Source organism: Equus asinus, chromosome 17, assembly GCF_041296235.1.
Source record: "Equus asinus isolate D_3611 breed Donkey chromosome 17, EquAss-T2T_v2, whole genome shotgun sequence".
In the NCBI taxonomy this organism is placed as follows: domain Eukaryota; kingdom Metazoa; phylum Chordata; class Mammalia; order Perissodactyla; family Equidae; genus Equus; species Equus asinus.
This window is the reverse complement of record NC_091806.1, coordinates 15354562-15367617: the sequence shown is the minus strand read 5'-3', so window position 1 is coordinate 15367617 and position 13056 is coordinate 15354562. Positions and strand designations below refer to the sequence as shown.

General features: G+C 34.1%; 1 pseudogene; it reads left to right on the top strand.

Moving 5' to 3' along the window:
• The first annotated feature begins 6703 nt into the window (after positions 1 to 6703).
• Positions 6704 to 7651, top strand: LOC106844098 (olfactory receptor 8H1-like; annotated as a pseudogene).
• Positions 7652 to 13056: the final 5405 nt, after the last annotated feature.

The following is a 13056-nucleotide window of genomic DNA, read 5'->3' as shown; positions in this document are numbered from 1 at the left end:
TAAATCTATTCATGTTACAATTAAAACAAACCTGTATGGTTTAAGGCATTCAATCGCTCCGATAATTAGGAAAACAGTAGAGTAAACTCAAAAGGCATAACACAAACTAAACGATAACTTAGAGTCTGGAAATTTGAGAGGTAAATTATTACTTTATTTGTTTATACGGAATATTGAATCATCATATTAGGAGTTCAGTTCTGTACATAAATTATTCAGACATAGACACGCACAAGTAAGTAAGGAGGCATCTGACCGGCGATTGAATCCATCCTTGAATATCTTTGATCATGCCATCACACTGAAACGTGTTAAACAATAAATTGACTTTTCATACGGTTCGACATTCTGTTTTCTCAGCTATCAAAAAATTGAAAGTAGAAAATTACTAGATTAAGAGATTATGACTCTTAAATGTTATTAACAACAAGAAATGGTAGCTAATAGCCTGAGAGCAAAGGAAAGAGTATAAGATTAACAAAAGCAAGTATAAGCCACACAGGGGGGAGGGATGGTGAGATTGAGGTCATTTCAGTGAGGTGCAAACACTAATGATGACAACAGACATCAGGTAGTATAGAGAAATCTCTTGATAATGTTGATTCATTTTGCCATAACAGTTAAAATTTTGATCATTTATCTAAGAAATGTGATCTTTGATTACATAGAAAAGCAATGTGTTTATGAAGTGGAGTATGTTTTCCACCAAAAACAGAAGTTTAATTTCTACATAACCATAGTATGCCTCCCTAAATTCAAAGACTTCATAACCTTTTAAATGAGTGTGCACGTATGCGTATGTGTGTGTGTGTGCATGTGTGTAGATAAACGAAGCACTAGCTGTACCATAATTCCTGAGACATTTTGGAGGTGCATATGGAGATTCTCATTTCTCCAAATCAGGCAGAAAGATTTTGTTAAGTCTATAGTATTCAAAGGAGAAACTGGGTTTTTGTTTTATCTTTACTTGAAAAGAGACTTTAACATAAGCTCTGTTTAAAGATCTCTCCCACAAAATGACCACTGGCAAAGATGTATCCCTCAGTGCTGTCGGTTCTGTGCACGAATCATTGAATAGAAATCAGAGGAGTTAGACAATCACGTTTAAAATGTATGTTGAAAGGAACTGAAGATCAATTTGATGAGGTGCTCTTAAAAGAAAATGTATGTGTTTATAATATTTCGCTTCCCCCAAGAAGATTGTAAGCTCTTTGAGAGGAATTTACTTATTCACATTTGTGCTCTTCACAACATCTGGCAAAGGTGTTACGTATAAAATATGTCAGTAAATATTTTCTTTACTTTTTGTTTGCTTGTGAATGGACAGTGATGAATTCATAAGGCCAAGGATTCTACCTTACTCATGTTGTATCCTTCCTTGTTGTTTGGACAATCATGTGCATATTGGCATTCAAAAAATATGAGTTTAGTTGAAAATTCTATTTTTAGAATTCTTTCAAAAATATTTCTTACTTATATGTTAGAAATGGCATGGTAATTAACAGATATATTCCTTTACAAATGATTTTTTCCTGAATGGTTAGAATATGGAAATAAGTATACACAGAATTATACATTGTATACATGATTTTAAATAATTGGACTGAAGTGGTTAGGCATTCTCATATATCATATGTCACAAACAAACCTTGTATAAAGAGAATCAGTCTTTAGTCTTGGGAGTGGCTTGTGAAGAAATCTGCATGTGCCTGTGTATATATTTGGTTTTGAGATTTTTAATTTTCTTCTTTGATCTATATTACGGGGGTCTGGCTTCTGCAAACTTCATTGCACAATGTAATATTTTACATTATAAGGTATTGTCATTGACAACATATGAAACATACTACACATTATTTTAAGGACAGCTTGAGAATACTGTCTATCTCATCACTCATTCCCTCTTATTAAGCCATCCTGAGATGTTTTTCCTTCTAATCACAGTGTCTGAATCAGATTGGTTGCTCTGAAGATTTCTCATCATCATCATTGAGAACTACTAAACTGATTATATTTCATTCTTTTCTCTTTATCCATCAAAGATTTTCATTCATGTATTCTAAATACAATGCTTATTTTTTAATAATTGTGTGTAACATCAGGACCTTTGCACCTTATGTTTATTTACCCTGGTTCTACTTATATGTATTGTTTTTATTTTCACTTTCATTGAATATGTATTCTTCTATAGATAATTTCAAGACAATATTTAGTATTAATAAAATTACTTATCTAATAGTTCTTTTTAAATTATTAACACTTTCTTGCTGGTCACCCTGTAGGAGCAAAATTATGACACACTGTTCCTGCTTACCATAAGCAGTAGTAATATATTTTATTTGTCCATAGTTATGATTAAATGTCCACATATGTTTTTCAATATGCTCTTTATATTTGTCCCTGATATACCTCCCATCACTCTCTCTTCTAGCTGATCTTTCTGTAACTTCCCTCTAGACCCTGTGATACACATCTTTCCAGAATGGGCCATGCATATGTTTACCATTGCTTCTGTCATTCTTTCTACTGGACTCTTCCAGAACTCTTTATCTTGACCAATCCAGATAAGCAACTTCATAGTGTTTGTGCCTCTGTCCCAGAAGTGATCAGAGTATGCGAAATTTGCCAAATATCTTCTTCTATTATGCTGAAAAAAGATATTCAATTTAAAATATATTTATCAGCCTTCAAAATAAAGACATAGTTTTTCTTTCAGTCTGTTATATCTGTGATGACTTTGTAATATTCCTGTGAACCATTTGTATTCCTTGAGTTTGTGTTGTATTTCACCACCTTTCAGATTCCTTTTCCATCAAAATTATTTTTAAAAGATTATTTCACTTAACTTGTTTTATTGCAAGAAGTATTGCAGGAATTCCTGAAGAACAATTATTCAATAAAAATGAAATAAATTGAACGAAACTAACTTTTTGATATCACTTAGAGTCAGACTCACTCTCCTGTCCATACACAAAGATTAGAGGTCCATTCAGAAATGAATTGCAGATTATTATGTGACAATGGGAGAAAGTAGTGTAGAATAAGTTAGGATTTTGTTCATGATATTTGCCTTTCAAAATATTGATGTGAGGGAATGATTAGAGGAGCTATATAAAAATAATTAGTAGAAATTATCCTTTCGTAAGAGTTATTTTTAAGGGAGATCTTCATTTGTAAGGATGTCTCCCTCTAGGTACCAGGAAGAGCAGGATGACTAAATCTTCAGAAACTCTTTCAGTGGAGAAAGCATGAAATTAAAACATCCTTGTTTACTTTTCTTTTCCTGGTAACCTCTTATAACTGGCTCCCACCCCTCCAACATTTTCTTTTGTCTTTAGCTTGAGATGGTATTTAAGGTGCTGAATTGGGTCATTTGGGGGAGTCACTCAGTTTTCCTGGGTATCTCTCATGTATAAAGAGGTATACATGTTACTAAATTTGTTTTTATCCTGTTAATCTGTTTTTTATTATAGGGGGTCTCAGCCAAGAACCTAGAAGAGTTGATGAAAAATTTTTATTTTTCTTCTCTTACAAATCTAATGAAGTAGGGCAAAAATGGGAAAACTTAGTTAACAATTAATAAATTATAAAGCAAAAATTATCGAACAGCATTTATTGCAAAAAGAAAAGAGATCCATTCTTTCATGAGTAGAAGAAGAAAGAAATTAAAAAAAAATGATAGCTAGAATAATCCAACAAAGAGAGATAGAAAAGAAAAACAATATATAGGAAGCACGGTTTAAACTGTAATGAGCTGGGGAATGAAACTATATCATTATTAAATCAAAAGAGATTTAAAATCTCTGATGAGAATTTGGTTTCTGCCATGACAATAAATGGTACAAGAATAGCCCTGAAATCATTAACAACACTAAACATGATCAAATGGGTTTCAATGTTGGGACAATATTGAGCAAGAAGAACTTGCTCCTGGTAGTTTTGCAATAACCAGGCCTACTGAGGTGGAACTTACACTGAAGATTGCCATTAGTCTCTTTTGGCTTAACACCCAAGCTTACCTATTGTCAAATAAGTTTATGCTGGCTTTTTAATCTCCAAATAACGCTGTCTTAGCAGCACTGAATTTTTGATGACTAGAAGAATTGCCCCTGCAAAGTTTATCAAAGATAAAATAACACAAAAGTAGCTGCTTTATCCACACCAACAAATTATCTCCTTAAATTCTGGAGTAAGAGCGTACTTTCCTCTGAGTCACTTTTAAATCTACATGACAACTGATTTCAGTATCATGAATTAATGCAAGACTCACAAGAATATTTCAGTCTGATTCTCAGCCTATCTCTTTTCAGATTCTCCCTTTACTTCCTCATCTTGGACAAATAATCCTCAATAAAACATATCAGCTTTCTTTTCATATTTTAATGTCTTTTGATTCACATTTAAGAAAATACTTGGCCTGGTTATATACAGAAGAAGTGAGTTTTGGGCCACTAAATTAACCATAAAATGTTTACTAGTCTCAGTGCTGATTTTGCGTTCCTACTCTAGTTTTTCTTATAAAATAAAAAACAGCTACACTAAAATAGTAAAATCAAAATATCTATTTATCATCTAATGAACACTTCTAGAAGTTAGTTGTGGAGTGCCAGTCAATGTATAATACATAAAACTGTGAATTTTATCAAAGGATAATATAACATTGGTCATGATATATGACGAAATTTTAGTCATAAGATTTAGATTAGATACTGAATAAACAGTAGAGTAATTATGCAAATCTATAGGTACAAAAATAAGCATTATATGAACCAAGGACAATACTTGGGAGAAATTCATCAACGTGGTCCAAGAGTTTTGTATAATTTTCATTTTGTTCTTTGAATTTTGTTGAATTCTAATTTTTTTCTAATGATCATATTTACTCCTATGATTGTATCACATTTTTATGTATAAAAATGTTTCATTGTGAAAAATGTATCCTTCCATTTGTGATAGTTTCAGTCATAGAGTAGTGAAGTATTTCTTTAGAAGTATCATCTCCACCACCTCAGTCAAAAGTTTAGAGCATCCAAAGGAAGGCCAATCCATCAGGCTCTTCATTGTGTGTCTTCTAAGGAAAAAGACAACTGTTTTCTCAAAACGTAACACAACTGCATTTACTCCTTGAACTTTTGTCCTTGGAAACATGCCAAGCAATTTCCTTTGAAACTGGTCCCTGGTGATGACCAAATGTTGGAGTATCATTAGTCTCCCACATATGAGGTGCCCTGGAATTATCGGGATGAGACACGTGGCACACTCGGCTCCGCTTCTGCTTACAGTAGACCTCTGATATTCTTTTTAGACACAATGTCCTGGCAGATTTTCCATTTGCCCAGGATCTGAACAAAATTTCTTGGTTGACTTATTTTTACCTCAGAATAAAACAAAAAGTGAATGCACTAACATTTAAAAATAATTTATTTAAAAAATATTACAGAAATTTTCAGCTCAAATGGTTTTCATATTTTGTTTGTGAGAATAATTTGAGGTTGACAGATTTTTAGACAGATGACATTGGAAGACAGGTTTTTTTCATGAACTTTAGCTCACAGTCAGTATTATTCTCAAAATTAGAGGGTTTTAGTTAGGATCAAATAAAATGGTGACATTATCAGAAGAGTATGCATACATATAGCATTTAGACCTTACCCTAAGTAATGTCAAGATTTGTGGAAACAGAAATATAGAGTAGATAGAATCAGGGTCTATATGCAATGTACATATTTTAGAAATATAATTTTTGGCAAAAATTTGATTTGGAATGGTCAAGTTAGGAAAACATCGTATCTTTTGGAAATTTATATTAATACGTGGTTTATAATTTTAATATATCCTGCTAAGATTGAAAATTATTTATCATTAGCATTAAATAATACTGGAAACAAAATGACAGTAAATGATGCATTAAAACTGATTTCCAGGGGCTGGCCTGGTGGTACAGTGGTTAAGTGTGCATGTTCTGCTTCTGGCAGCCCGCGGTTCGCTGGTTCGGATCCTGGGTGAGGACATGGCACCGCTTGGCAAAAGCCATGCTTTGGTAGGCATCCTACATATAAGTAGAGGAAGATGGGCATGGATGTTAGCTCAGGGCTAGCCTTACTCAGCCAAAAGAGAACGATTGGCAGCAGTTAGCACAGGGCTAATCTTCCTCAAAAAAAAAAAAAAAACTGATTTCCATCATTGTTTAGTATATATCTAGCATTTTTTTTCCTCAGGTTTGCTGAAATTAATTACAAACACGACTATAATCTTATGAGCATGCAACCTGGAGTCAGTCTATCTTGGTAGAATCACAGAGCAAACATTTAAAAGCTCTGACTCTGGATAAGTTACTTTAACTGTCTGTGACTTTTTCTCATCTAAAAACTGTGGCTAAAAGTAGCACACATTCTATAATGTTCTCCTGTGGATTAAATGCATTAATAAAGAGAAGCATTTAGAACAGTGTCAATTTTATTCCAATTATGCAATGTTAGCTTTTAGTGTATCATGACCAAATGTCAATTTATACCTATTTCTGAATTTGGCAATCAAATTTACTTTTTTCCATCATATTTTGTAAACCACTCATTATTATCAATTTCTAGAAACATGAAACCAATATAAATATGCCAGGCCGTTCATGTAAACCAAACCTTTTGACGTCATTCCTGGTAAGTACCAAATTTGGTTCCTCAACAGTTTAAAGCAGTTGAACACAATGAACAGAAAGACTAATTCAAATGTGCCTGACTTCATCCTTATGGGATTGACAGATGCTGAAGAGATCCAGCTGGTTCTCTTTATGCTCTTTCTCCTGATATACCTGATTACTGTGCTGGGGAATGTTGCGATGATATTGGTAATCCACCTGGATGTCCAGCTTCACATTCCCATGTATTTTTTCCTCAGTCATCTGTCATTTCTTCACTGCTGTTACTAAACTGTTGTCACACCTAAAACCTTAGAGAACTTAACGACTTCCGCCAAGTATATTTCATACATGAGCTGCTTCACCCAGATGTACTTTTTTGTCTTCTTGGGTGCCACTGAATGTTTTCTTCTCTCCTCAATGGCCTATGATCACTATGTAGCTATCTACAATCCTCTACACTACCCAGTTGTTATGTCTACAAGACTCTGCTGCTCCCTCACCTTTGGGTCCTATTTGATTGGCTTTACAGACTCTTTTGTCAATGTGTTTTGCACAAGCAGATTGCATTTCTGCAACTCCAGTGTAATCCATCACTTTTTCTGTGACACATCCCCAATTTTAGCCCTGTCATGCACTGACACACACGACATCGAAATCATGAGATTCATTGTCGCTGGCTCCACATTAATGATGTCTCTTACCACAAAATCTGTGTCCTATGTGTCCATTCTGTCTACTATCCTGAAAATTACTTCCACTTCGGGAAAGTGACAAGCCTTTTCTACTTGTGTCTCTCACCTCCTAGGAGTCACCATATTTCGTGGCACTATGATTTTTACTTAATTAAAACCAAGTAAGTTCTACTGTTTGGGAAAGGATCAAGTGGCTTCTGTTTTTTATACTATCAGGATCCCCATGCTGAATCCACTCATTTATAGTGTTAGGAAGAAAGAAATGAAAAATTCTCTCATTAGAGTCATGCAGAAGAGAGAGGGCTCCAGGCATTTAAAATAACAGTGATGCTAAACGTTTTAAGATCATCTTTCCTTCCTTCCTCACAGGGCATTTCCCTGGTCTGTTTCCAAAAACAATTGAATTTTTTAATTCGTTTGTATTTTTGTTGACCGATCCTTTATTTGACCAACTAGGATCTTGGACATTTTCAGGAATATGTCTGTAGAAATCTGTATTGCAATTGGAAACCGCATGTTAAACATATGGTATAAATATGAGTTATTAAGGACAATTGATGCACAAAATGAGACAATATAGTTGTCATTTTTTAAACTATATGATGCAAATCCATGCATACTCCAACTTCAGAGAATTTTATTGTAGAAAAGAGCTCTGTTTAGGGCACAATGGAATCATTTATTTATTAAACAGAGAAGAAATATAGTACAGTGATTGCAAGTACTTTCTCTGGAACCAAACATTTCAGGATTTAGATTCTAGATCCTCTACCCTTTTAGCTGTATAACCCTTAATAAACCATGGAAACTTTAAACCCCATTTCTTCAACTGCACGAGATAAATAATAACTCCAGGTCCATAGACTTGTTGTAAAGTGTAAATCAGATGATGGATGTGAAGAACCTAAGGCGGTACTAATAAATGCTGGCCATTATCATTAGAAGACCTCCATTCCTGCAATATTTTTAATGCACAATGGCTTTTTCTTAAAGAATATTCACTTATTTTTTTTTTTTTAAAGATTGGCACCTGAGCTAACAACTGTTGTCAATCTTTTTTTTTTTTTTTCTGGTTGATCTCCCCAAATCCCCCCAGCATGTAGTTGTGTATTGTAGTTGTGGTCCTTCTAGTTGTGGCACTTGGGACACCGCCTCACCATGGCCTGATGAGCGGTGCCGTGTCCGCGGCCCAGGATCCGAACCCTGGGCAGCCGAAGCAAAGCGCGGGAACTTAACCACTCGGCCGCGGGGCGACCCCTCACTTATGTTTTATAAATTACTTTTGCTTAACTTAATTGACAAACACAGAAACAGACAAGGAAAAACTCAGCATTCCACAAGTTTTGATTTTGAGTGGTATATATTAACATTGGAGAAAATTTGAGTAATACTGAAATATTAAGGAAATAAAAATATTGTGACAATTGTTACCAGTTCTTGATCTTCTAGATCAATAGTTACACATGTATGTGCATATTTTACATATATAGCAAAATTTCTGTAGTTTTCTGTGTACTTCTTTACATCCTTCTTTATACACTTATAAGTTTAACATTTGATAATATCTTTGTCATCGAAAACTGTGAGACTAATGTGTTCTTGGTACCTGAGAAAAATCAAGACTCTTATCTTGTAATGCTTTGGACCTGAAATGTTGTAAATTCATCAAGTTAAAAATTGACTCAGTGACACCTCTTTGGGGGTTATTTGCTAAACATTTTAAAATGCTGTCTTTCTGTGATGCGGTACGAAGCTTCAGTAAACTGCTTCTTTGTTGAAATTCTGTGTGTTATAAAGAACCCTTGCCTTTCTCCTTATTTCTATTGATTTTCTTCGGTCATTAAAAATAAATTCTTGAATTACATGTTTGCCTTATTTGTTTTAATTTTTTTAACACAGACAAGTTGTAAAGCTAAGAATTAAAATGAATTCAGATTTTGTGCAACCCATAAATTGTTTTCAGGTGGAGTTTTAAAATTTCCTTTATTTTTAAATTTTTTCTCTACATAATTTTGAATTATAGTTTTAATTTTCTTTGCTATTTAAAGGCTATTTAAGAACATATTTCTCCATTTTCCAAGCATTTGGTTTTATATGTTAAACTTTGTATCTAGGTAAATTGTTTTCATTAAAGCAACAGTAATATACTATATTATTCACAATTATTGCTATTTGTTTTTCTTTGCAATTAGAGATAAGTATTTGATAAACATTTATTGTTATTAATATGCTTTTTTGACTCACCTCTTCTCTTGTACATGCATTATGTGATTTCCTATGGTTACAGGCTGTTTTCGTTTTTCTGATCTTTTTTGTAAACTGTGTTTTTACCTTGCTTTCTTATATGTCTATTTCTAAGATTAGGAAATGTATACTGTTGGTTTGTATTGACAAAGATGGTCAACAGATTCTATGATTTTGTAATAACACTTAAGTTGGGGAAATACTGCTTGAATTAAATTGAATTAACACTACCCTATCTTCTTTATAATATAGTTTAGAAAGCACGTACATAATGTTATTACAAATGTAACAATCTATGAGCAATATGAAAGATTTAGACTATTTGCATTTGCCCTGCAATTTCATTTTTACAGTAGTACATATCACATTTTATGAAAGATGTGGTCTGAAATAATATGAAACATAATCTTATTAATGGTGCCATGTCAAAATACTATTTAATATAAATATGATATAATGTTACTCGCTCTTAGTTAATGTCAGCCATGATATTGGTTCCCCTACAGTGAACCCAGCATATATGGGGTTAAAAACTGGAAGCACACATTCCCAGTTCCCTGCTTCTTTAGTTACACTCATATGTAAATATTTGTTTCTTTAACCTCTGACTCCCTGAGCATTACAACCAAATAGAAATTACAAATCATTAAAGCCCAGATGGCCTCGAGCTGGACTCACACTAAAGTTTTATCTAATCACCTGTCCTTGAAGTTCTTTTACAGAGAAGCTAATGTCCAGAGAATATCAAGAAACTGAAGTTTCCTAGAGGAATCTACCCTTCGCCATGGAGACAAACAGCCAAGGAGTCCGTCAGGGAATTCTCTTACCTTGTCCTGCAAATAGCCCCCAGGCAGATAGTTGTCTATTCTAGTTGTGAGTGCTCTGGTTGTGTTATATGGGACGCTGCCTCAGCATTGCCTGATGAGCGGTGCCATGTCCCTGCCCAGGATCCGAACCAGCAAAACCCTGGGCTGCCCAACAGGAGTGCACGAACTTAACCACTTGGCCACCTGGCTGGCCCCTGGATAAGTATGTGTTAAGCTTTGTCCAAAAATAAGAGATAATTCTCCTTCTTCTCATGTTTATGTACAGCTGTATGTCAGTGAAAAACAAATTTGAATATAGAATATTTTAACATTTCATTCTGTTAAGAAATGGATAACACGTAAAAATAAACTCTCTAACTATTCCAGTTACACATTTTAAAATAAGTTATTAAGCTACTCCTAAGTTGAAGAGAAGTAAGGAAAAAAACAGATATATTGATAATGAAAATATGACACATTAAGCGGGGATGCTAATGACAGGGCTAATAACATAAGATTCATTGGAAAATACATATCCATTCAGAAAGCTAGAAATGAATAGAAAAATAGACTAATAGAAGGAAGAGGAAAAATTTTAAAAGAAAATAATAAATTAGAAAATCTAGAGAACAGCGAATATTTGCACATGGATAGATAGATAGAAAACGCTATCTCTGTTTTACGTGTCCTTTAATTGAATTAAAGCATTTTTCACAATTTCCTATCTACAATATTCATTTGTTAATGGAATATTTATGAGTAACAATATGTGTCAGACATCATTCTAGACTCTGGAAAATAGATTAGACAATAAATCACATGCAAATTAAAATTCATATTATGTAAAATAGTGAAAAGTACAGTGGGCGCATTTAATAAACAAGTCATATGAAGAGATAAATTGCATTATCATAATGTAGCCAATGAGTTCCTAACTAAGAATCGACATTTAAAGGCAAGAATCATATGACTAGCAGTGTGGAGATCCTTTCAAACAGGAGAAAAGAAGTGCAGAAAAATTATAAGGGTGATATATGGTGATTAGAGATGCTGTAGATTTGTAATGTTGAGGTGTTATTTAAACTTAATAATCTCATTTTAGGGAAATGTCCTTAGGTTATACTGTACATATTAAAGAGATTGTGTGATTGCAACTAAAGGAATTTCAGACTCAAAAAAAATTAATGATAATGAAAGGAAGGAAGGAGGGAAGGAAGGGAAAACGTGAGCACATATAATTAACTTCGAAGGATACATGTCTTTGCAATGAAAATGAGGTCAGCTGGAAGCAGGGCTAAACATGAGCATAAGAGAGACTCCCTTCTGTCTCCTGCTTCTTGGGCCTGGACACTGAGGAGAGGTTGCATCTTCAAGAACATCACAGAAGGACAGGGGTCAAATGAAAACAGAGCCCAAGCTGAGTCAAGACCAGCCCTGTAGGGAAACCCATAAAGATTGCTGGGGCTTAGTTGTAGGAAAAGCCCAATCTGCCAGAGAGCTGTACCTAATTCTCTGAATTGTGCTTGTCTTTTCTTATTCTTTAGTTTAAGTATAACCTTGATAAACGCTAATGCCTAGTCTCTGTATTCTATGAGGAAATAAAGAATGCATTCAGTGTTCATGCTCTGGATGAAATAATGAAATAATAAAAGGGGAAGAAATGCACCCTCACAAACAGCATAGTAATGACACCAGGAATTTGAACATGTTCTCCAAGTTCTTCTAACCACAGAGTGTGATTAGATTGCTGCCAATGGGTGGATCTGAGAATGGAGCAGAGTGCTTTGAATTGGAGTCTGATACAAATGATTCCATAGAAAGGGCTATGAGAATATGCCAGCTTAGTTTTGCTGTTGATTATGTGGTATTTCCTCAAGATTGTCAGATATAATTATAAAGTACTTGTAATTGCAACCTAGGATCCTATCCAAGTTGACTCATTGAGATGAAAGGTAATAGCATACATTTTAAAGAAAAGATTACATGTACATGTGACTCTGTGTGTGCAAAAATATATATATATATATACACCAATAGTCTAATATTGAAATCCTAACCCCTTTACCTCAGAATGAGACTATATTTAGACATAAGTTCTTTTTTAAGGTAATTACATTAAAATGAGGTCTTCAGGGTGGGCCCTAATCCAATATCACTGATGTCTTTATAAGAAGAAGATATTAGGACATAGACACAAAGGGAAAAGACCAGGCGAAGACGTAGGTAGAAGACTGCCATCTACAAGCCAAGGAACAAGGCCTCAGAAGAAACCAAGCCTGCTTTCACCTTGATCTCAGACGTCTGGATTCTAGAACAGTGAGACAGAAATTTCTGTTGTTTGAGTCACTTGCCTGTGATATTTTGTTACGGCAGGCTTAAGAAAGTAACACAATCAGTATCAGCATATGTGTACACATACGTGCCTATAATTTGGGGTACATATGCATGTATATGTGTGTGTGTGCATATCTGAGAATGATTTAAGTAAGAAGCAAGGATATGACACAATTTTTATGCATGTGTGGAAGCCGCAGAGGTGGAGGTATGACTATGACCTTTATCTAAAAATGTCAAAGAAGAATAGAAAGACACTCATAAACTAAAACAACCCACTTTTATCATAACTTCTTGATATGGAGGCAAAGAACATCATTCTTAATTTGTTTCAATTTAGTGG